General features: G+C 35.7%; 1 pseudogene; it reads left to right on the top strand.

Moving 5' to 3' along the window:
* Window positions 1-18,137: 18,137 nt before the first annotated feature.
* LOC138821848 (U6 spliceosomal RNA) lies at window positions 18,138-18,237 on the top strand (annotated as a pseudogene).
* Window positions 18,238-23,425: the final 5,188 nt, after the last annotated feature.

Raw genomic sequence — 23,425 nt, 5'->3', positions numbered from 1 at the left:
ATCAACATTTGAATTTCTTTTCTAATCTCTTCCATGACCCACTCGTGATTCAGCCGTGTGTTGTTCCAGTCTGTTACAGGATTTTCTCTGGTGGCTTTTCCTGTTGAGTTTTAACTTTTTACCCTTTTGGCCTGAGAGAATGCAAGGTATTACTTCAATGTTTCTGAAAAGAGATAAAAAAGTACACACACATATACCCCTAAAATAAAAATAATGAGAGGAAGAAAAAATTAATAGAAAAAAATTAAAGTTAAAAATTAAAAATTAAAAAAAACTTTTAGAAAAAAAATTATAAAAGTTACAAAAAAAGAGTTCTTTGATTTTTTTGTGGGGGATGGGATGATCTTGTATCTCCCTTGTGTTCTTAACCTGTCTCTTGTTGGAGGCTCTGGTCTACTTGTGTTTGATTTTCCTGTGGCTTGAATGGTTTCTTAACTCAGTTTGAGCAGGCAGAAAAATCACAGCAGACGATTCTTGACCACAGGTGAAGCTCTGGGTAGGTTCGTAACAATCAGACCTCATTCTCCTCACAGGACAGTTGTGAGGAAACAAGGGATTTATACAGAGGGATCTCTGGAGAATGGCTAGGAACAGAGGGAGTAGTCTTCAGATAAGGTTCTCGGAAATTCTGTGAGGAAATGACAGGAAGATAGCCAGAAAGGGCTCAGGTGGGGCCTGTTATTAATTGTGCAACAGATGTGGGATTATGAAACAAAACATGGCTCTCTCTCATCATTACCCTATCCCCATGAGGAAGAGGATCCTTCACTGTGTTGGGTTTTGCAGCTGGAGATACCAAGGCAGAGAGAAGCCAGATGACCTACTTATGACTTCAACTTCAGAGGAAGCTCTTCCTGACTTTGCTACCATGCTCCCTAGGACAATGGGTGCTATTCAGTCCGCTTCTTGTGGTAGGAAGTCCACTTCTTGTCAGTCGTGGGGCTAGAACTCTAGGCATGGGCGATGTTTCCAAAAGCCTCAGCAAAAGGCAGTGTTCTACGACTTGAGCCCATAGCACTACTTTTGATTTTCTGGTGGTTCTTTGGAGATAAGAGTCTCACAGACGTTCCTGCCTGAGCTGGTTATGAACCATGATCCTCATATCTCAGCGTCCTGTGTTGTCAGGATTAGAATTCTGAGCCACTGGCACCAGACTTAATTGTAATTCTGACTTTTTTTCTCTCTCTCTTTCACAAGAACTGGTCAAATGGGTGCTGGAGGAGGGGGCCCATCATCCCCATGTGGCTGGAACCCAAGGTTGGCCCTCTCATTCTGGAGGTTGGCTGTGGGTCAGGAGCTGTCTCCTCAGCTTGTTGAAACAGCTCCATGAGATAAGCCCTTCTGTTACCTGGATAGACCGTAACAGTTATTCATTGTCCATCCAGCCTTACTAGACTTATTGTATTGTATTGCTTTCTACATCATTTTCTAGCACCTGGCCAAAATTATGATACGTAGTTACAGAATGAAAATGTAATGCCATCTTAAGAAAGTTATTTAGGGCTCTGGGAATGTAGCTTCATGGTACGGTGATTGCCTAGCATCCATGAAACCCTGGGTTCAATTCCTTAGTAACACACACACACACAAACACACACACACACACACACACACACAAAACCACTGGAAGTGGTGCTGTGCCTCAAATGATAGAAAGCTAGCATTGAGCAAGAAAAAAAAAAGCTCAGGAAAATTCCCTACCCCTCAGTTTATGCCCCTCGACTGGCAAAAAGAACAAAAACAAATCAAATCAAAACAAAACAAAAACATTCAGTTAGTAAATGCAAAATAAATAACCCAGACTTGGAATATATAATTGCTCCTTCCATACTGACACCTGACAACAGTTCCTAATTCATGTACTTTACTTATATGAGGATACTGTGTTGAAAAACGTCTTGTTCATTAAGTCACAGCAATTAATGCCAGGGATGTGCTTAGATGTCAGGTAACGTTTAATTCTGGAAATTCAACCATTCCAGGATTTGTGTTGTCACTGCTAATCACAAAGAGAATGGTAGGCTATGTGTGATTTTGAAATCTTTTTGGTCAGTTATGGCACCAAAAATGCAGAGGCTAATTAATAGTTGTGAAAGAAAATAAGGAATAGATAGAAGGAATAAATGATAGTAATTAAGGTATACCAGAAACTGTTCTTGAGAACCATTTTTGGTTATTGTAGAACTAGTTGTCAGCTAGGCTTTTCCTCATTGCCTTTAGCATTCTAAATCTCTTAGGCTAGCTCTTAATCTCTGTGTGATAAATGTATCTCCTTCTATGCTATTCTTTCATACCTTATCTCCTTTGCTTTCTAAAAATCTTATTCTTTCTATATTTTTCTATTAACATTTCCTGATAGTAAATACACCTATACAGATGGCAGAGGATGCTAATGTAAGGGTCCCATAGCTCATCAGTCATTAATGTAACAAAATGGAAAGGAGGACATATTTATTGCTACTTCAATTTTTTTGAAATGCTGCAATATCATTTGGTTAAAATTTCCATTCTTTGTCTACACAGTGTCATTCAGTGCACATAAATGCAAATATGAGCCAGGTGCTGGTGGTTTACTCCTGTAATCCTAGCTACTTAGGAGGTTGAGACCAGAGGATTGTGGTTCAAAGCCAGCCTGGTCAGGAAAGTCCACGAGACCCTAATCTTCAATTAACCACCAGAAACCCGGAGGTGGTGCTCTAGCTTAGCACCCAGGATCAGAGTTCAAGCCCCACAACGAACAAAAAAGGTGAAATATGACTTTAAGTTTCCCTAAAAGGAATGGCAATTTCAATAATCTTCCCAAACAAAAAAATTACAAAATGATTCAGTGCACCTACTTTTGCTGAGTTATGTTATGGATTCTTTTCTGGACATATGCTCTAAAAACAAATCATTTAACTAGGGATGCAGGTGGACCCATTTCAACAATAAGATGTACAAGTCGTTATGTCGAAAAACAAACTTTACAACCTTGGTGGGGGGGAGGATCGGGTATGGGGAGGGGGGAATATGGGAAGGGATGGGAAGGGGAAACAAAGAGGAGGCAACCATGATTGATAAGAAATTTACTCGTTATCTTTCCCATGTAATTGTAACTCCTCTGTACGGTATGCTCACAATAATAAAGAAAGAAAAAAATTGTAAAATATTAGCTTTACAATAAACTTCATCTAATATTTCTCGTTTGAAAAGAGAAGTCTATACAGTTGATGTCACTTAGCTTTCTTACTATCTTAGTTTAAAGCCAAACCAGGCATGAGAGTCTGTCATACTCTTATTTGTAATTACACAGCAAAAAAGCCAGAAGTGGAGTTTTGGTTCAAGCAGTAGAGTACTAGCTTTGGGGGTAGGTGAGCAGGAAAGAAAACTGTTCAGGGACAGGGTTCAGCCTCTGGGTTCAAGCCCCAGAACCAACACAAGCTAAACACAAAAAAGCAAACAAAAAACCAGATATTTCATTGGGACCCTCCTTAAAGGAGTATTGGTTTGAAAAGTGGATCTTTTTGCTGATCATACGCACTGGATGCTTTTTTGGAATCATTATTGCCCTGGAGAACTCAGGACCAAACTAAAATAATTGATAACTGACTTCTGCAACAAAAGAATCATCTCAGGGGTGAAATATCCATGCAAAAAAACACTATAAAACATCCTTGTCTTTGTTTCTTTGCAGTAGAATTTTTTGGGGGGTCCAGTCTTGTGCCTGAAATCTGGGCCTGGGCTTTTTACCTCAGCTCTTCAACTCAAGGCTAGCGCTCTACCACTTGAGCCACAGCACCTCTTCTGGCTTATTTTTGCTTATGTGGTGCTGAGGAACCTAATCCAGGGCCTCAGGCATGCAAGGCAAGTGCTCTACCACAGAGCCAACTTCCCAGCCCCTGCAGAAGAACATATTTAAAACAACGTTATTTCTTTTTGTTCTATGCTGGCCATCAAATGGCACATTATATCTTTTTGTAATACTCTCAACTAGAAGTTTACAGAAAAATTATACATAAGTGAAAACACACTAGAAAAAGTCAGGGACAGAGTTTCCTTCAAGCCTTCGGATTCTCTTCTTTTACAGTAAAAAGAAAAGCACAAGTTAACTTCAACTTTGTCAATCCTCTATGTTCCATTCCTCTACTGGGATCAGTTTCCATATCCAGTAACAGTTACTTCCAGGAACAATCTATGGTGCTGCTTGAGGTATAATGAGTGATTTCTAGCTTCACCGAAATAACACAAGAACACATTTGGACCTGATGTAACACGTGTTTCAGAGACAACTTAGTAAAGAGAAAATATGAAATTTATATTTCTTATAAATACATTATTCATGAGTATATTGAATTCAAAATCTGTAAATTCTCTGTGAATTAAGGCGAATTTTAAAGAGGAAGAATGTTCTCTGATCATTTTTTTTGTGAGTGTATGCGCTGCACATTATTTCCCAAGTGTACATGAATTTGTTTACTCGTGTTAACTATAGCAATAATAACAGAAAGAGAAATTCTGTGTTTAAGTATAAGGGTTCAATACACTATAGAAGACTCGACAAATAAGACCACATTGAAACAATAAAAGTCTAGTATGTAGATTTATGAGAGTGATATAGAGAAAGGATTACTCCTACGTGGAACACGAAGTATGAGGCCACTCCCTTCCTAATCACTCTTGCTAATGACACAACTTTGTAGAAATTAGAATGGAAGAATAATTCTGTTTCCAATGCAAGTCATGGATTTAATAAGGAAAAAATTCCATCTTGAGAGAGCAGGGAATATACTAGCCATCAACTGGTGGATAAGATCACATTTTTTTCTTACCTTTACTTATATATTTTTTGTTGGTGGTGATCTTGGCACTTGAATTCTGGGCCTGGGCACTGTCCCTCTGGTATTCCGCTCAAGGATAATGCTCTACCACTTTAGCCACAGTGCGGCTTCCAGTTTTCTTGCAGTAAATTGGAGAAAAGAGTCTCCTGGACTTTCCTACCTGGGCTGGCTTTGAACCCCAATCCTCAGATCTCACCACCACCCAGCTTGGGATCACATTTCTAACAGTGTACATTCAACATATGTAATGTGTATGCTCATATATCTTTATATGAATTCTTGAGTTAAAAATCTGGGCTACAACAAAGCAAACTTGTCTAAATTCAGAAACATTGAAGTTATACCCTGCATTCTCTCTGATCACAAGGGAATAAAATTAGAACTCAACACCAAAAGCCACCAAAGAAAGTCCGGTATCACATGGAGGCTAAACAAACCACTGCTGAATCAAGAGTGGGTCATGGAAGAGATTAGAAAGGAAATTCAAATGTTCATGCTATTCAACAAAAATGAACACACAAATTACCAGCTCCTCTGGGACACAGCAAAGGCAGTACTCATAGGCAAGTTTATAGCTCTGAGCTCCTACATCAACAAATTGGAGAGATCTGAAACTAACAATTTAATGACACATCTAAACCTCCTTGAAAAAGAGCAGCAAGATAAACCCCAATCCAGTAGACGGAAAGAAATAATCAAAATTAAATCAGAATTAAATGAATTAGAATCCAAAAAAAACTATAGAAAGAATCAACAAAACAAAGAGTTGGTTCTTTGAAAAACTTAACAAAATTGACAGACCCTTAGCAAATCTTATCAGAAAAAGAAGAGAAAACACGCAAATTAATAAAATCAGAGATGAGAATGGAAACATTACCACGGAAACATCCAAGATTCAGAACATTATAAGGGAATACTTCTCAAAACTTTATGCTAATAAGTTCGACAACTTGTCAGAAGTGGACCTCTTCCTAGCAAATATTGACATGCCAAAACTAAACCAAGATGAGTTAAACCAGCTTAACAGGCCCATATCAAGCATTGAAATAGAAACAGCAATAAGAGACCTCCCAGCTAAGAAAAGTCCAGGACCAGATGGTTTTACAGCGGAATTTTACAAGGCCTTCAAAGCAGAACTCACACCAATTCTCCTCCAACTCTTCAATGAAATTGAAAAAGAAAGCTCACTACCGAACACATTCTATGAAGCCATCATAACCCTCATCCCAAAACCAGGCAGGGACTCATCAAAGAAAGAGAACTATAGACCCATTTCTTTGATGAACATCGATGCAAAACTTCTCAACAAAATTTTGGCCAATCGACTTCAACAATTCATCCAAAAAATCATACACCACGATCAAACAGGATTCATTTCAGGGATGCAAAGCTGGTTCAATACGCAAATCAATTAATATTATTCATCACATCAACAGGAGCAAGAACAAGAACCACATGGTTATCTCAATAGATGCAGAAAAAGCATTCGACAAGATCCAACACCCCTTTATGATGAAGGTTTTGGAAAAATTAGGAATCCATGGAACATTCCTCAATACAATAAAGGCTGTATATGACAAACCTACAGCCAGCATTATACTCAATGGTGAAAAACTAAAGCCATTTCCTCTTAACTCAGGAACAAGACAAGGATGCCCACTCTCTCCACTTCTCTTCAATCTAGTATTAGAATGCCTAGCTACAGCAATAAGACAAGATGCAGACATAAAGGGGATCCAAATAGGGAAAGAAGAAATAAAACTCTCCCTCTTTGCAGATGACATGATCTTGTATTTAAAGAATCCCATAGACTCCACTCCCAAATTACTCAAGCTGATTCAAAACTTTGGCAAAGTAGCAGGTTATAAAATTAACCCCCAAAAATCAATGGCTTTTCTGTATGCCAACAATGAGAAAAGTGTGGCTGAAATTAGGAAAGCAACTCCATTTGTAATAGCCACACAAAAAATAAAATACCTAGGAATTAACTTAACTAAAGAAGTGAAGGACTTCTATGAGGAAAACTTTAAAATCTTGAAAAAGGAAATCAACACAGAACTTAAAAAATGGCAAAACCTCCCATGCTCCTGTATTGGCAAGATTAACATCGTGAAAATGGCAATACTTCCCAAGGCTATCTACAAATTCAACGCAATACCAATCAAAATTCCACCCTCATTCTTCAAGGAAATAGAAGAGGCAATCCAAAAATTCATATGGAACAATAAAAGACCCCTAATAGCAAAAACACTTCTCAACGGAAAGAACACTGCTGGAGGAATATCAATACCAAATTTCAAACTCTACTATAAAGCCATAGTAATCAAAACAGCTTGGTATTGGCATAAGAACAGACCTCAGGACCAATGGAATAGAATTGAAAACCCAGAAATGAACCTACAGACCTATAGCCATCTAATCTTCGATAAGGATGCTAAAACAATAGAATGGAAGAAAGACAGCCTCTTCAGTAAATGGTGCTGGCAAAATTGGTTAACTACATGTAGAAAACTAAAGCTAGATCCTTATATATCACCCTGCACCAGAATCAACTCCAAATGGATCAAAGACCTTGAACTCAAAGCAGACACTCTGAAAACATTACAGGATGGAATAGGAGAAACCCTAGGTCTCCTTGGTTCAGGCCAAAATTTTCTGAATAGAGACCCGGAAACACAACAAATCAAAGAAAGGTTGGACAAATGGGATTGCATAAGGTTGCAGAGCTTCTGCAGGCAAATGACATAGCTAGCAAGATCAATAGAAAGCCCACCGATTGGGAGAAGATCTTTACTAGCCATACAACGGACAAGGGTCCCATATCTAAAATATACTTGAACTCAAAAAATTAAACCACCCAACAACAAATCCTCAAAGAAACAACTGCCCAATAAATAAGTGGGCGAAAGACTTAAAGAGAAGCTTCTCTGAAGAAGAAAGAAGGATGGGCATTAGACACATGAAGAAATGTTCAACATCCCTAGCCATAAAAGAAATGCAAATCAAAACAACATTGAGATATCACCTCACTCCAGTTAGAAGAGCAAAAATCAAGAACTCTAACAACAACAGATGTTGGAGGGGATGTGGACAGAAAGGAACCTTACTTCATTGTTGGTGGGAATGTAAACCTTTTCAACCACTTTGGAAAGCAGTATGGAGGTTCCTCAAAAGACTTCACATAGATCTCCCCTATGATCCAGCAATCCCACTTTTGGGCATTTACCCAAATGTATACAAACAAGACCACACTAAAGCTACCAGCACAACTATGTTTATTGCAGCATTATTTACCATAGCTAAGATATGGAACCAACCCAGAAGCCCCTCAGTAGATGAATGGATCAAGAAAATGTGGTATATATACCCAATGGAATTCTATGCCTCCATCAGAAAGAATGACATTTCCCCATTTGTTAGGAAATGGAAAGGCTTGGAAAAAATTATATTAAGTGAAGGAAGCCAGGCCCAAAGAAACATAGGTCCCATGGTTTCCCTTATTTGCAATATCTAGTATAGGTATGAGTCAAGCGGAAAAGATCAGATAATGTGATGTTAGGAAAACGAACCCTTAAATATGTATTTTAATGTTTTCGTTTCTTTCATGCCTGTGTTTCTAACGCATTTATAAGATTATTTCTTTGTTGCTTTGTATGTCCCTCCCCCACAGTGTAACCCCCGCTTTCACTTTATTTGATGTCAGTATAACATGTGGAGGAGAGGGGGACAAACAAGTCGTTTAAGGATTCAGGTGGACCTGTTGTAACAAGGAGAATTACAAAATGTCATGTCAAAGCAAGCTTTACAATATCGGAGTGGGGGGGAGGGGGGTATGATTGGGTGGGGGGGAGGGTGGAGGCTGGGAAGGGAGGTGAAGGGTAAACAAAGGAGGAGGCTGCAATGCTTGGTAAGAAATGTATGCATTATCCTGCCAATGTAATTGTAACCCCTCTGTACAGTATGTTCTCAAATAAAATAAAATTTAAAAAAAATCTGGGCTACAGCTTAGACTTTACACTCACAAAAATATTTGTAGTTTAAAAGTTGTTTCTACTGGATAAATGAAACCTAAGTATGTAAAGGAGTCTGGGAAGGTCAGATTGCATCCAGCCTTGGCAGAACAGTGTTTGAGACACTATCTATAATTAACCAGCCAAAAGCTAGATTGGAAGAATGACTCAGGTGATGGAATAACAGTCATGAGCAAGAATAAGAGCTTGAGGCTTTTGCATACATACATATAAACATACACATACACACAGAGTCACTTATATGTGCACACACATATACACAAATGAAGCAACTCTCAGAATATGTAGAAAAGTTAGAAAACAATAGAAAGTATGTCCTGAGTGAGACTAGAATCAAGTGATAATTTTTAAAATTAGAAAATCCTAAAGTGAACTTTCTTCAAAAAAGTTTGAGAATATTACATAAGTAGGGACCAGAGACAGTAAGAGTCAAGTAATCAATATTAAAGGGATAGGATCCATGGAGGAATGAATCAGAGACTCGGTAGGTGCATTTGAAAATGTTCATACCCTGTGTTAAATGTTAGAACATCTTTGAAAATAGTGCATGAACAGTCTGAGAAGTCTAGTGGATAATATCACTGGAAAAGTTCAGAATTGATAGTCTGTATCTAGATTAAATAAACTAAGAAGAGGCTGGGAAGGTGGCTCAGTGGTAGAGTGCTTGCCTTGCATGCATGAAGCCCTGGGTTTGATTCCTCAGCACCACATAAGCAAAAAGAAAAAAGTCAGAAGTGGCTCTGTGGCTCAAGTGGTAGAGCACTAGCCTTGAGCTGAAGAGCTGATGGACAGCATCCAGGCCCAAAGTTCAGGCCCCATTACCAGACCCACAAATAAATAAACAAACAAACAGATAAATAAATAAACAATAAACCAAGAAACTATGGTGAGGCAATGTGATACAAGCCTTGAATTCTAGCACTCAAACTGACAGGAGATTAGAGACTGGTATTACTACAGATACCTTACCTGGACCAGTTAGTATAAGGAAGGAATACACAGTTGGAAATTTGGGCTAATTTCTTCATTATGTTTTCAGAAGCCAAGTTTTCTATTGAAATACAAATGGCATAAAATCCTCAGTTGTGTTTTATTTTATTTTTTATTTTTTAACTCTTTTTTTAATTTTTTTTTTTTGGTTCTGGTTGTGGGGCCTGAACTCTGGGCCTGGGCACTGTCCCTCATCTCTTCAGCTCAAGGCTAGCGCTCTACCACTTAAGCCACAGCACCACTTCCAGCTTTTTTTCCGTTTTGCTTATGTTGGGCTGAGGAATTGAACCCAGGGCCTCATGCATTCGAGGCAAGTGCTATACCACTGAGCCACCTTCCCAGCCCCTCCTCAGTTGTGTTTTAAATGCGCTCTTCATTACAGAACATTCCTAGATGCAAAGTGGTTCATGATTCCCATCCAAAATTTGAAAAAGTAAGTAATCATCATTCTGTTAGATTCCAAGGAAAGGATGAAGGATTACAAGAGCTTAAGCCTGGAGGAATAGCAAAGATCACCTAATGTAGGTCTTTATAGATCTTGCTAAATTAGAGTTTAGACTTCAAAAAATATTTTGGTTTCATTTGTAATTTCATATTCCATAGGATACTACAAAATTATTCTTAGGTAGAGAGTTTACTTGACAAATTTACAGATGTTTCTTGCATTCTATTTACCTAGCATATTGTTTCAAGCGAGTTATAATTAGAACTCAGTTAATAGATAGTTCTAACTGTTCATGTAGAAAATGATAATGTGAATAATTTAGACCGAGTTCCCAAGGAATTGATGATATTAATTTATAAATTTAGAAAAAGCAATTTTTGAGGCTTTAATATAATATGGAATGAAGAGAATAATTGTGTCACATCTTCTTTCTTCTACCTGTATGTAACACAGGAAGCAATTTCCTTAATCACGTGCCGCTGTATACAGTGAGAAAAATGCTAGGATTTGGGTTAGCTTTTATTTTTCTTTTTGTTTTATTGCTTTGTCATAGGGCTTGCACTCTGAACCTGGACACTGTCTCTGAGCCTGTTAAGCTCAAGGCTTGTGCCCTACCACTTCAACCTCAGAACCACTTGTGTCTGGCTTTTGCTGAGAAGTTTATTGGAGATAAGAATCTAGGGAACCTTCCTGCTGGGTGGGCTTTGAACTGTAATCTTCCAATCTTAGCATCCTGAATATCTATGATAGTAAAAAAGTATAAATATAAATAATATTTGCAAGAATACCAGGGGAGGAAAAATGATGCAACCCAGTATATTGTGGTGTTCTTTCCAGAACATGGAGGGCATCACATTAGCAAGGTGTAGTATTTTTCCCAATAGAGATAAGCTATTTGTGATGTGAATTAAGGGAATTTTGAGGTGCACCCTACAAGTTGGAAACTGTTGGTCTAGTATGACTTTATGGCATAAATGTTGGGATTGATGGTCATAGAAATAATAGATTAATCTGATAAACAATTGCTTACTCTTGAAGAATTAATTATAACCGATGCTTTATAATTTTATCCTATACCAGAATGTGGCTATTTTTCTGTTCACTTCTCAATCTGTAACACCCCATTGGAAAGTGCATCTATTGCAGAATTACATAACATGCAAACAGGTACTATTTTGAATCTCTCAGTATGGAATGTTGAGAATTTGAAAGTGAGTAGTTATTAGTCATAGGAATTTTGAAGAACACACATATTCTGTCCTCTTAAAACTTATTTACTTTTAAAAGTTATGGGTTTCAATGGAATTAAATGGTTATCGGTTTTAGTATGAGAAAGTACTAATTTATTCTTTTTTGAAAATATTGGCAAGTATATTGTGAAAAAATTATCTAGTTGGATAACATTCAAGTTGATGGCCCTCTGATAAAGAAGGGGTAATTAATTCAAATTATATGCCAAATAGTATTGAATTTTTTAAAAGTTACTACCTAAAGTATAATATTAACTATACCAATACAGTGAAATTTTATTTCATGCAGCTTATTTTTTTTAATTTAAATTTTATTTTATTTTATTTGAGAACATACTGTACAGAGGGGTTACAATTACATTGGCAGGATAATGCATACATTTCTTACCAAGCATTGCAGCCTCCTCCTTTGTTTACCCTTCACCTCCCTTCCCAGCCTCCCCCCTCCCCCCCACCCAATAATACCCCCTCCCCCCACACACCGACATTGTAAAGCTTGCATTGACATGACATTTTGTAATTCTCCTTGTTGCAACAGGTCCACCTGAATCCTTAAACGACTTGTTTGTCCCCATCTCCTCCACATGTTATACTGACATCAAATAAAGTGAAAGCGGGGGTTACACTGTGGGGGAGGGACATACAAAGCAACAAAGAAATAATCTTATAAATGCGTTAGAAACACAGGCATGAAAGAAAAAACCATTAAAATACATATCTAAGGGTTCATTTTCCTAACATCACATTATCTGACCTTTTCCGCTTGACTCATACCTATACTAGATATTGCAAATAAGGGAAACCATGGGACCTATGTTTCTTTGGGCCTGGCTTACTTCACTTAATATAATTTTTTCCATGCCTTTCCATTTCCTAACAAATGGGGAAATGTCCTTCTTTCTGATGGAGGCATAGAATTCCATTGTGTATATATACCACATTTTCTTGATCCATTCATCTACTGAGGGGCTTCTGGGTTGGTTCCATATCTTAGCTATGGTAAATAATGTCATGCAGCTTATTTTTTAAATTTAATTTTAATGTGAAAGTGATGTGCAGTGGGTTAGCAATTGTTTTTTTTTTTGTTGTTGTTGTTGATCGTGGGGCTTGAACTCTGGGCCTGGGCGCTGTCCCTCAGCTCTTCAGCTCAAGGCGAGCGCTCACCACTTGAGCTACAGCGCCACTTCCAAAGTGGGTTAGCAATTGTAAGGCAGTGAATACACAACTTTTCAAACTTGTTATGCCCTCTCCCATTTTTTCTCACATTTTTCCTTCACACCCAAACCCCTCACACATTGTAATGTACATTGCCAACATATTGTCTTCTGAGTATTGCTATTGCATTGGTTTGCTTTTTGTCCTTTGTCTCGCCATTTTGTTGTTTCTCTTCCCTTCCCTAATTAAGGTAAATGTATACACAATACACAGGGTACCAAAATCAAACACAGTAGGAGTTATACCATAGGGGGAAAACCCAAGGAAAATAGAAATCACATAGTACATTTAAAACAACAACTGCAAATAAATATCTCTTTCCATATCTTGGAGTTCATTTTGCTCAGCATCAGCTTATATGTTCATATATATGTGTAACAAAGCCACTGGAAAATAATAGTTTCATGGAAAATATATCATGAAAACAACATGTTAACTGTTTTTGATGGTAAACGTGGAATTAGGATTGTTAAATTTGCGATTCTGATAAAGGAATTTCAAAAGTGTTTTAAAATTATGACAGTTAAATTTTAATTGTTCTAACTTTTAACTTAGCCTATTAAGAAAATTTAAAATTGCCTGGGAAAATAGGCTTTCATGCAAAGAAATCCATGGAGACTTAGCTGAGAGGGAGCAATGTGGGTAAGTTGGCTCATTTTCACAGTAAACAAACAAACCTCACAAACCTTGCTGTAAATCCTGTAGGTTCCCATAATTGTCGTTACCCAGGAAATATAGTCTTACTGTGTGAAACAAGTTTGTAATGGAATTTAAATTCAAAGTTTTTTTAAAAAATAAGACATCAAAATTTGTGAATTGTCCTTTAATTACTAAACAGTAATTCTCTTAAAAAGATTATTTGGGTCAAAATATTTATGGAGAAAGTGTCCTCCACAATGAAAGAACCTATTGAGTTTACATTTCTCTGTTTTAGTACTTTCCACAATGTCTTTGCACGTGAAGCACTGAAACACAGAAAAAAACCTGATTGGATTCTTCAATGATTTCACATTTCTAAGTAGCTTTTATTACATAAGCCAAAAAGTTTGGGGATCAGAAAAGAATTGAGCAAATAGAAAAGGTAAGAAAACATGTTATTAGAAGCCCTAGCTAAGCATTTTGGTTTCATCAGTGGAGGGGGCCAAAACTTTTTTATATAGTGATATAGATTGTGTTAATGTTTTTGCTACCTAAAGTAATTTACAGAGCTTATTTGGCTCAGTATAATGCAGAACAAATTGAATGAAGACATGAAAATAAATTCCACCTCCAAATAAAAGAGTTTTTAAAGAGAAACCATGAAGATGTACATGGGGGACGCCTTATAGTGCTTCAGCTTCACTATAATTGAAGCCAAGAAACTGTGATTAATTGGAAATCAGGCAAGAGCTAAGAGGAGGACATAGAAGTAAGACATAGATGTATTGTCCTTTGTAACAGACAATATCATCCAAGGAATTGGTGATTTAACTCTATTCTTCTCCATACATCTTGTTGAGCAAATACAAGACCAAGAGGAAAATAACCTATTGAAATAATTTTTAAAAGATAACTTCACTGTTCCTGATATGGTATCTAAGGAGATTCTTAAGAGAGAAGATAAAAGTTTTGAGAGAGAAGATAAAAGTGGAGTATTCTTAGGTTTCCTCTAAACATCTTGTTAGCAAAATATCTTTGAGGTTAGAAGTGATTGAACCAAAAAGTGGTGGAATACTTATTTTTGTGGGCACTTTAGACACAAGAAGATTTAAATTTAAAAGAAAAAAGAAAAAATTATAGCTAAATATTTGTGATTATAGTTTCTTGGACTGGATTTTTGGAGACAAAGTTTTGCATTAGCATTGGTCCTCATTAACATAGTTGTTGGATTTTCGTGGCAACCAAATGAAAAGGGGAAGTTTAATGGACTTGCTTGAACAAGTAAACAGCATGATAGAAAATAATGGCAAATAATGTTTAATGAATTATTTTGAACAATTACTTTGTGAGAACAAAGAAGGGAAGATATAATTCAAAATCACTTGACGTTATTAAAAGTATGAAAATGGAGTAGTGAGGAGATTGAGAGAAAACAGAGAGGACTGTTTTCTCTCCAGTGGAGTAATACGTTCTTGATCTTGTTTCTCCCATTCTGTCTTCACTAGGTATCAAGTGTGACTCAGGACTGGAGTATCCAGTTCAGACAAAGAGCACTCGCAGAAGAAAATATTTGCAGAAGATATAGGTGATTTATAACCTTAGACAATCTTTTTAAATCTGGTCAAAATTCTCCCCTACCCCAAACTGTCCTCTTTGAACAGTTTGTTTGCTTTTTCAAAGACTGCCCTTCATTAACTGCTTAAAACTTTGAGGGGTCATATTCATACTCTCTAGAGATTGCTGTTTGGTTGTCATTTTTGTTTGTTGTTGTTTTTTTAACTGAATTTCAAAAGGTTGTGCAAGTGTGTTACAATTAAATATATCCATCTAATTGTCTATTGCTCCTGGATCAGAGTCACTCCTTCTATCAATGTCAACCAACTCTTTCTCCAAGATTGAGTTCAGATTTAACACTTCCTTTATTACATATGTACATTGAGTATTCTAGCTGTACTTGCCCCTTGTTCCATTTTTCATTCATTCTATGTCTTTACTATTATGGCTCTCTGGTTTCAACTTCCTGATAGTCATTCTGTTAAACTGCCTGTTAATACTTTGAAAGGTTTATATACATTCCATGGAGTTTCACTCCCACATATACTGGAACTGGTGTCAGCTTATATTTCCATAATTCATTCATCTGTAATAACAATTTGCAAGACTGAAGATGTGAAGCACTTAGACAAGATTTTATTCTCGTTCATTTGGAAGATTAATCTTTAGTCAACAAGAAAATTTAAAAATGGCTTAGAATTTATTCCTAACTACCAGTTTTTATAAATGGCTTTGTACAATGATGTATGATTATTTTATTTTACATAGGATAAATTTTTGTACTACCTATAAGTTTTGGAAAAAGAAGAAAACTAAAATTTACTACTTAGAGGAATATGACAGAAATAAAAGACAGATTTTTTTTTGTCACATGTCTCATCAGTACCCATATTCAAAACTTAAAGTCATATTTCTTACTATGTTAGAGAGATAGGGAAAATATAATACAACACATGATAAGGCAACTATTAGTGACTTTTTAAAATGTACCTTCTTATGTGATGAAATTTATTTTATTAGCTAATATTTGGGTTTGAAATATGGGAGGCTGATCTATTTAACTCATTTCTGGAAGTCACCTACTGAACAACACAAATGGTGGGGAGTACTATTTCTACACTTTGATGAATGGTTGAACTTGTTTGCTATTGGTGCTGGGTACGTAAATCAACTCTATTGTAACTAGCTCCCTACACTTGAAAACCTTTTAATGTCACTATCATCTACTTGTCAAGTGTTATTTTGGCAAATGTGATTTTAAATAGTTTATTTGAAAATGAATATACTTTCAGGAGATTAAATATAGGTTATCTTTTGTTTGAGAATGACAACAATTTTTATACTACAGAACCTAGTTTTACTGAAGTACCAGTGTTTTGAAGCACTAAGGATCTTCTCATTTAATGTTTTTCTAAATTATATTTGACCTCTAAATCAAGTATTTCTAGCCTTGGTAGGCCACTTATGGATCTATCATTACAGAAACTATTTTTTGGCTGCACTAAAATCTTTCATTAATCATTAGGAGAGGGGTATTAAAAATAATCTTGTTCATTTGTAATTTTGTTCACTCATATGAACTGGTCATCTGTAAATTCAAAGTTTGAATTACAGTACTTTCTCTCAGATTTTATGATCTCATCTTTCATTTTAACTTGCCTTCCATTTCACAATTGAATTCTGCTAATTCTTGTAAGGAATTGGGGTCCTGAAATATTATAGGAAATGAGAAATTAAGATGTCTTCAATTATTTTCTGTTGGCATGTTGCATGGGCCTATGTGAGAAGTCTTGCTCTTGTTATCTGATGATACAGATAACTGGGAACTGGTATCCTCGGATCCGTGGGTCCTTCAGAAGAATAATAGCTTTTAGACATCATATCAGCAAAATTTGGGTATAATCAGTAAGAATGCTTCAGAAATATGGAAAAAAACACTTTGGGACCAGCGAGTTAAAACAATAAACAGAGCATCTGAGTAAAATCCGTTATAGATTAGCAGAAAACAATACTGTTATTTTACCATGTGAATTCAGAAGATCATGAACACTTAGAACGTATCACAAGTTTATACCGAAGATATTGCATTGATATTTTTATATTCTAATATATATCCTAAATCTAATTATTTATATTCCATTCTATTTATCGGAATAAATGTCAATATATTTGTCAAATTATCAATTCTAGTAAGATTCACTGTGTGAAATTTAAAGCCAGCACATATTTTATATTTATAAATATAAAATATATAAGTATATATAATATAAATATTGTTTTGCATTGTTGTGTTGTGGTTAGGGAATCAAAGGCAACTCTCTTTTAAAGTATTATTCCATTATCTCTACCTCAGTGTTTGGTAGAGTTAGACTTAAAACTTTATCATTTGTAGATTTACAGCCTATAGGCAAGAGGAAACACTGTGATTAAAACATTACCAATTTAAGGCCTAATATCCTGGACTTTTCCAGGAGCTATGGAAATATTTGGTGATAGAGAGTCAGTAGTGTAAGTTCCTGCCTGGTTGGATGATAGACAGGCCAGGACAGTAGGTAATCAAGCATATGAAAATTTTTTCACCTTCTTGGCTTTAGCTATTTTTGAAATGATAAGTATAATAAACAATTATATTTTGATAAAATACCTTCCATTCTGAACAATTCTGTCTGAACTGTTCATCTCTCTATGATCCCTTCTAACTAAAATTAGTTTTGTTCCAGTAAGACAATCTATGCTGTCAGGGTAAGATATTCTGGTTGGTCTGTTCCTACAAGGAAGAAGGGTAAAGGTTCAGGTAGACATTTGTCCCAGCAAGACCTCATTTGGGAAATTTTAAGCTAAAGAAGTTTAGAAGTAGCTCTCAAGCAAGGCTTACTTGGAATCCATTAGCTCTGCAAAGATAACTCAGGTGATGAATAAGTACTTGAAAAGCCATCACCGTTGGACTTAGCTTTAAAGGCTTCAAAGTATGATCAAATTTAAAATGAAAACGACAAAATAGTCATTGACAAAAAAATTGTAAATATGAGCAATCGACCAAATGATATAAGCTTTTCCACTATACACAGAATTTTAGAGAAATAAGATCAATCGCATTTTAAGGAACAATAAGGGTTCCTTGTTACAAATAGGCAACCATGGATATATGCCTGTATAAAGATTACATCATTAAGTACTTAAATTTAGAGGGTACTACATGCTTCAGCAGCAGGTCTACCAAAATTACAATAATACAGAGATTAACATGGCAATTGCACAAGGATGATATGAAAATTTGTGAAGTATTCCATATTTTTCATTTTTCTGATGCGAGAAATATAAAAACAGTTATTAAAAAGTTGATTACAAAAATACAAGTGTAACAATACATGTAATTCATAGAATTAAAGGTTAGTTTGACATCAGTGTATTAAATCTTCACCTTAGAAAGGCCTTTATATATCATAACCTTTACAAAACTTGAAATTAGATAACATTGTCATTTTATCCCAAAGAAATAAAATAATATAAGGACCTAGGAAAAAAAGGAATCTTAAACTTTTTCTATATGGAATGCAATCTGAAAGGACACATTTATTAATGAAACTATACATTATATAAAAATGTAGAATTCAAAGTATTATATCTAGGAGCGAATGAAATAGATTATGGATATTGTACAAACATAGATATACTTTTTTTCCAAAAGCACCAGGAACATCTTTAGTTTCTATACTATTCATTTCAACAGATAAATTAAAATAATTTCTGATTAAAAAAATCACAAACTCTGCAGAAATCATTATAGATGTATACAAAAAACTCTTGAATATATTTTGACATCAGAGTCAGGCAATTCACTTGGAAGAATACCATGGAATCCATGAATTTTTAAAGTAAGGTATTGCTGTTGCTTTGTATTGTGAAAAAAATTGTAGGGACACAAAGGATGGACTGGCATTTTTGAAATTTAAGAAACTTAACCAAACCATTACGACTTATGAGAACAATTTGTACAACTTCCACAACTTCAAAGAGGTAGTGATACATACTTATCCTTTTGGCAATATTAAATGCAGTTTCTTCCAAGCAGTTCTTCAAACCTGGTTTGATATAATTGTTCAACAGAGTATCTTTTCGATTTCTATTCCCAGCAGCAACATGCAATGCGGACAAGAGGCCTTTAGTTTGGGGATTGGTATCTGCCACTCTGGTATTATTCCACATATAAGCACTGTGCAGTGGTGTCAGCCATTCAGAGTTACTGCATGAATATCTGCCTGGAGCTACCAACTCATGGACAATATCTAAATGTCCACTCTAGACTTCCATATGAAGAGGTGTAAACTCATCCTCATCCCTAGTATTCATCTGGGTGGCCTTTTTGGAAAGTAGTCTTCACACCATAGTAAGTGGATTAATTTCGGCATCCCAAAGAAGAAATTTGCTTGGATCCTACTCCATTTTTTTCTTGAAATTGATACCATTCCTCACTTTTTCATCTTGTTCCTTGTCTGAACATGAGGACCCTTGGTGTCTTCATGTGCAGCTTATTCTAGGAATGAGAAAATAGGAAACAATGCCTTCTTTGTAAATGATTTGGGAAATATCATGTTAGAGTGTAAGAGAACTCACTATTCAACATATGGGCTTTAAGAGCTTTCTAGTAGCTTTCTAATGTTGGTATCCAACATTAGAAAAAATGTATAATGCAGTAGTAAAATAGAATTCCTTGGTATGACTACCTAAATTCTTGTTTTTTTAAAGACACTTGTTTTCATCTAAAAATAGGCCTGTCTATTGCCTTCAAGTGATTTTGATGATTCAAGATGCTTCTTCAAGTGATTTTGATGATTCAAGATGCTTAATGAGAAGTCAAAATGTATTAGTAGTCCTTTACTATCAATTAAATTCCACTTTTTCTTCTTGGAAAATATAATGATCAAAGCAATAGTTCAGAATCAGCAAGCAATAGTTCAGAATCATGTTTCAAGTGCTAGTGAATCACCAGTAAGTAATCCTCGATTCCATTTTCCACAAAGTTTTGTCACAGATACAATCTGCCTGCCTTCTGTAGCTGCTATTCCTTCATTGTACAGGAAAAGTGTGATTCAACTGATTTCAGTCAGATCTGTTAGTAGAATTATCAAGTATTTAGATTCTTTTTTAAAATTAGTTGTAGGGCCTGAACTCTGGGCCTGGGCACTGTCCTTTAGCTCTTCAAATCAAGGCAAGCGCTCTACAACTTGAGCCACAGAACCAATTCTGGATTTTTCTGTTTATGTGCTGCTGTTCTGGGAAATGGCAGAGCAGAAAGTGAAATGATGCAACTAAAAATATAAAAGCAAAATAAATTAGGATAATTATGGGCAACCATATTGTCTATGAGAACCATGAAAGAGAAAGAGGAAAAGAGATACAGATGTGAAATGACATAGCTAGCCACAAAATCCATGCTTCTAATCAATTTACAGAGCAAACAAATTTTTTTATTTTTTAAAAGAGATGGAAATAGAATTTATGTATTTACTTGAAATTAGTAAATACATTTTTAGTCTCCTATGTAAAGAGACATAGCCTTGACCAAATTACAAACAAGAATCTTAATCCTTGGGCTGGGAAGGTGGCTCAGTGGTAGAGTGCTTGTCTTGCAGCTTACTACATTGTGGAGAGTACTTTCCAAAAGGGCCACTTATATGAATACTAGGGATGAGGATGAGTATACCCCTCTTCATCGCGAAACCTAGAGTCGACACCTAGACATTGCCCATGAGTTGGTATCTCAAAGCAGATATTCATGCAATAACTGTGAATGGCTGGACACCGCTGTGCAGTACTTATATGTGGAACATATTGCAACAGCACACACACACACACACACACACACACACACACACACACACACACACATATACACACACAACATCAGATTTCTTCTTAAGTAATTTTTCTGTATGGACTTAAGAAGAAATTTACATTACTAACTTGAATTTCTGACAGGACAATATCATCACTGTACATCTTGCTTCTATGCTCTCAGTTTTAAATTACTATCTAAGTATGTGCATTGCATTACATATGTACAGGAAAAATTAAGAGCCACACGGGTGGCTCAGGTCTTTAATCCTACCTAATCAGAAAGACGAAATCTGATGACTGTGCTTTGAAACCAGACAAAAATGTCCAGTAGATTCTGGTTTGAAAGTAACCAGCAAAAGCTAGAAATGTAGCTGTAGTATAAGCAGTAAAATGCTAGCATTGAGAAAACTAAAACAAAAACGTAACAAATTCTGGGACAGAGCCAGGCCCTGAGTTCAAGCTCCATTATTGGCACTAAACTAATGAATGATGAATGAATGAATGAACTAAAAATAAATTAAGTGGTCACGTGGAGAGACAGGTAAAATGTAACAACCTTGGTGATTGGATTATGTTTTATTTTGTAATAAGTCAAACTATCATTTTTTTCTAATCACTAATATTTTAATTGAACTTTTATGTACAGTAAACCCTGAATTTGGCATTCATGAATATGTGTGTTTACATGTGCGCACATTGTGTGTGTGTGTGTGTATGTGTGTGTGTGTGTGTGTGTGTGTGAGGTTGCAATGTTGCTTGCCAATGTGGACAGAGTGAGGCTGAAAAGAGCTATGTTGCAATATTGTTATTTATCAGTGTTCCGTCTTGTCATTTCAGTGGAACCACCCTTCTGTACATTTTATTTGTCAAATAATAACATCATCATAATCAAAGCATTTACACCATTAAATTAGATAAAAGAGATCACTTTCAGCTCTTACTATATGCTAGGAAAGAAGATACTCATATAATTAGGTAGTAAGTTATTGCTGTAAGATGACTGTTGGTACAAAATATGTATTTGACCTCTTAAATTGGATATACTTTTAAGATATACTCATAGAGTAATTTTGACAAACTTGACCAAACAGGTATTACTCTCCGGTTATTCCTGTGAAACTCAAGGTGGATTTCTGTTGAAAATAACTTTCTTTGTAAGATTGTATCTATTCACACTAAGATAATAAACCCCTTATTTTTTAGGTTTGAATATCCCATCATATTGACTGAAAATCAGTATTGTGGATATGTTTGTTAGATACACATTGCAAATACAAACAAAAAGCATGTATCACCTCCAGAGTGTGGATGCATTTGAAGTTGTATTATACATACAAAGGTTTCTCCATTAATAGTACTTTTGTGGGAGTAACTATCACAACTTTAACAAATAAGGCTTTTTGAATATCCTTTCCAATATAAATAACATCCCAGAGCGCGTCTTGTAATTTCTGAAAACCCTTTGAATATTTTAGTGTTATTTCAGTTCATTGACTATACAGCTAAAGACATTTCTGAAATAAACATTGTTAAAATCTGAAAATGTAAGTGGGTATATAGGCTTTTTATGCATCATTTTATGAAAAGCCAGTTTTTATGAAAATAAAAGATATAGAATAAAAGAATGGAAGTGAATTGGGTGAGCTAATTATTAGAATAAATTTATTTTCTATTAGCAAAGTCCTTTGAATGAATATGATGAAGTTAAATTATGTCCTTCGTGAAACTATGCTTCAGTTATTTTTAGAATCTTTGTAGTTATAAGAGTGAATTTGTAGTATAAATAAATGTCTTTGAAAATGATTAGGATTAATCTTGTGTTTTGTTTCCTACTCCCAAGAAAATGAGTTATTTTCAAGTTTTAACAGTTTACAATTGAATCTTCAGTATCATAAGAAATTTTGAACAAATATAGTAGTATTGATGTCTTTTTTTCGGGGGTGGGGGAGTCTGGTAGTGGGGCCTGAACTCTGGGCCTGGGTGCTGTCCCTCAGCTCTTCAGTTCAAGGCTAGCGGTCTTCCACTTGAGCCACAGCACCACTTGCGATTTTTTTCTTTTTGCTTATGTGGTGCTGAGGAATCGAACCCAGGGCTTCATGCATGCAAGACAAGCGCTCTACCACTGAGCCACCTTCCCAGCCCTTAATGTCTTTTTAAACCAATTGTATTCAGAAGTTGGAGAGGCTTTAATTCATGCTTAGGCCTTGTTGTCTATGATTTTTTATTCTCTCATTCCTAACATTAATAATAGGTCAGAGTGCATTTTTGGGTAAATGAAAGGTAAATTATTTATCTGGGGTCAAAGGTGATTTTTATATCTGTGTTGCTTTAATAGCATTTTAAAGTAGTACCTTTCTCTCAAAAGGTTGGGTATAAAAAGCAATCAAAATACTTCTAATGGTAAACAACTTAGTTGAGCTACAATGTGGAAATGATTGGTCCATAAGACCTGCAGTCTGTTTCCATCAGGAATTGGGGAGGTCATTCTTTCAGTAAGACAGTGTTAAACAGAGTTAGGGTCCCCAGGCAGTGCAGTGTTGAGTGAAGGGATCGAATATGATTTCTGCTATTTTGACCTAGAAATCAAGAATGTTATACTTTAGCAGTTCCTTTCACCAGGGAGGTATGCATTGATTCTGAACTTCG

The sequence above is a fragment of the Dipodomys merriami genome, unplaced genomic scaffold, assembly GCF_024711535.1.
Source record: "Dipodomys merriami isolate MVZ:Mamm:240054 unplaced genomic scaffold, mDipMer1.0.p SCAF_942, whole genome shotgun sequence".
NCBI classification, from domain to species: Eukaryota; Metazoa; Chordata; class Mammalia; order Rodentia; family Heteromyidae; genus Dipodomys; species Dipodomys merriami.
Note: the sequence above shows the minus strand (reverse complement) of the source record. Positions and strands in the feature narration are given on the sequence as shown.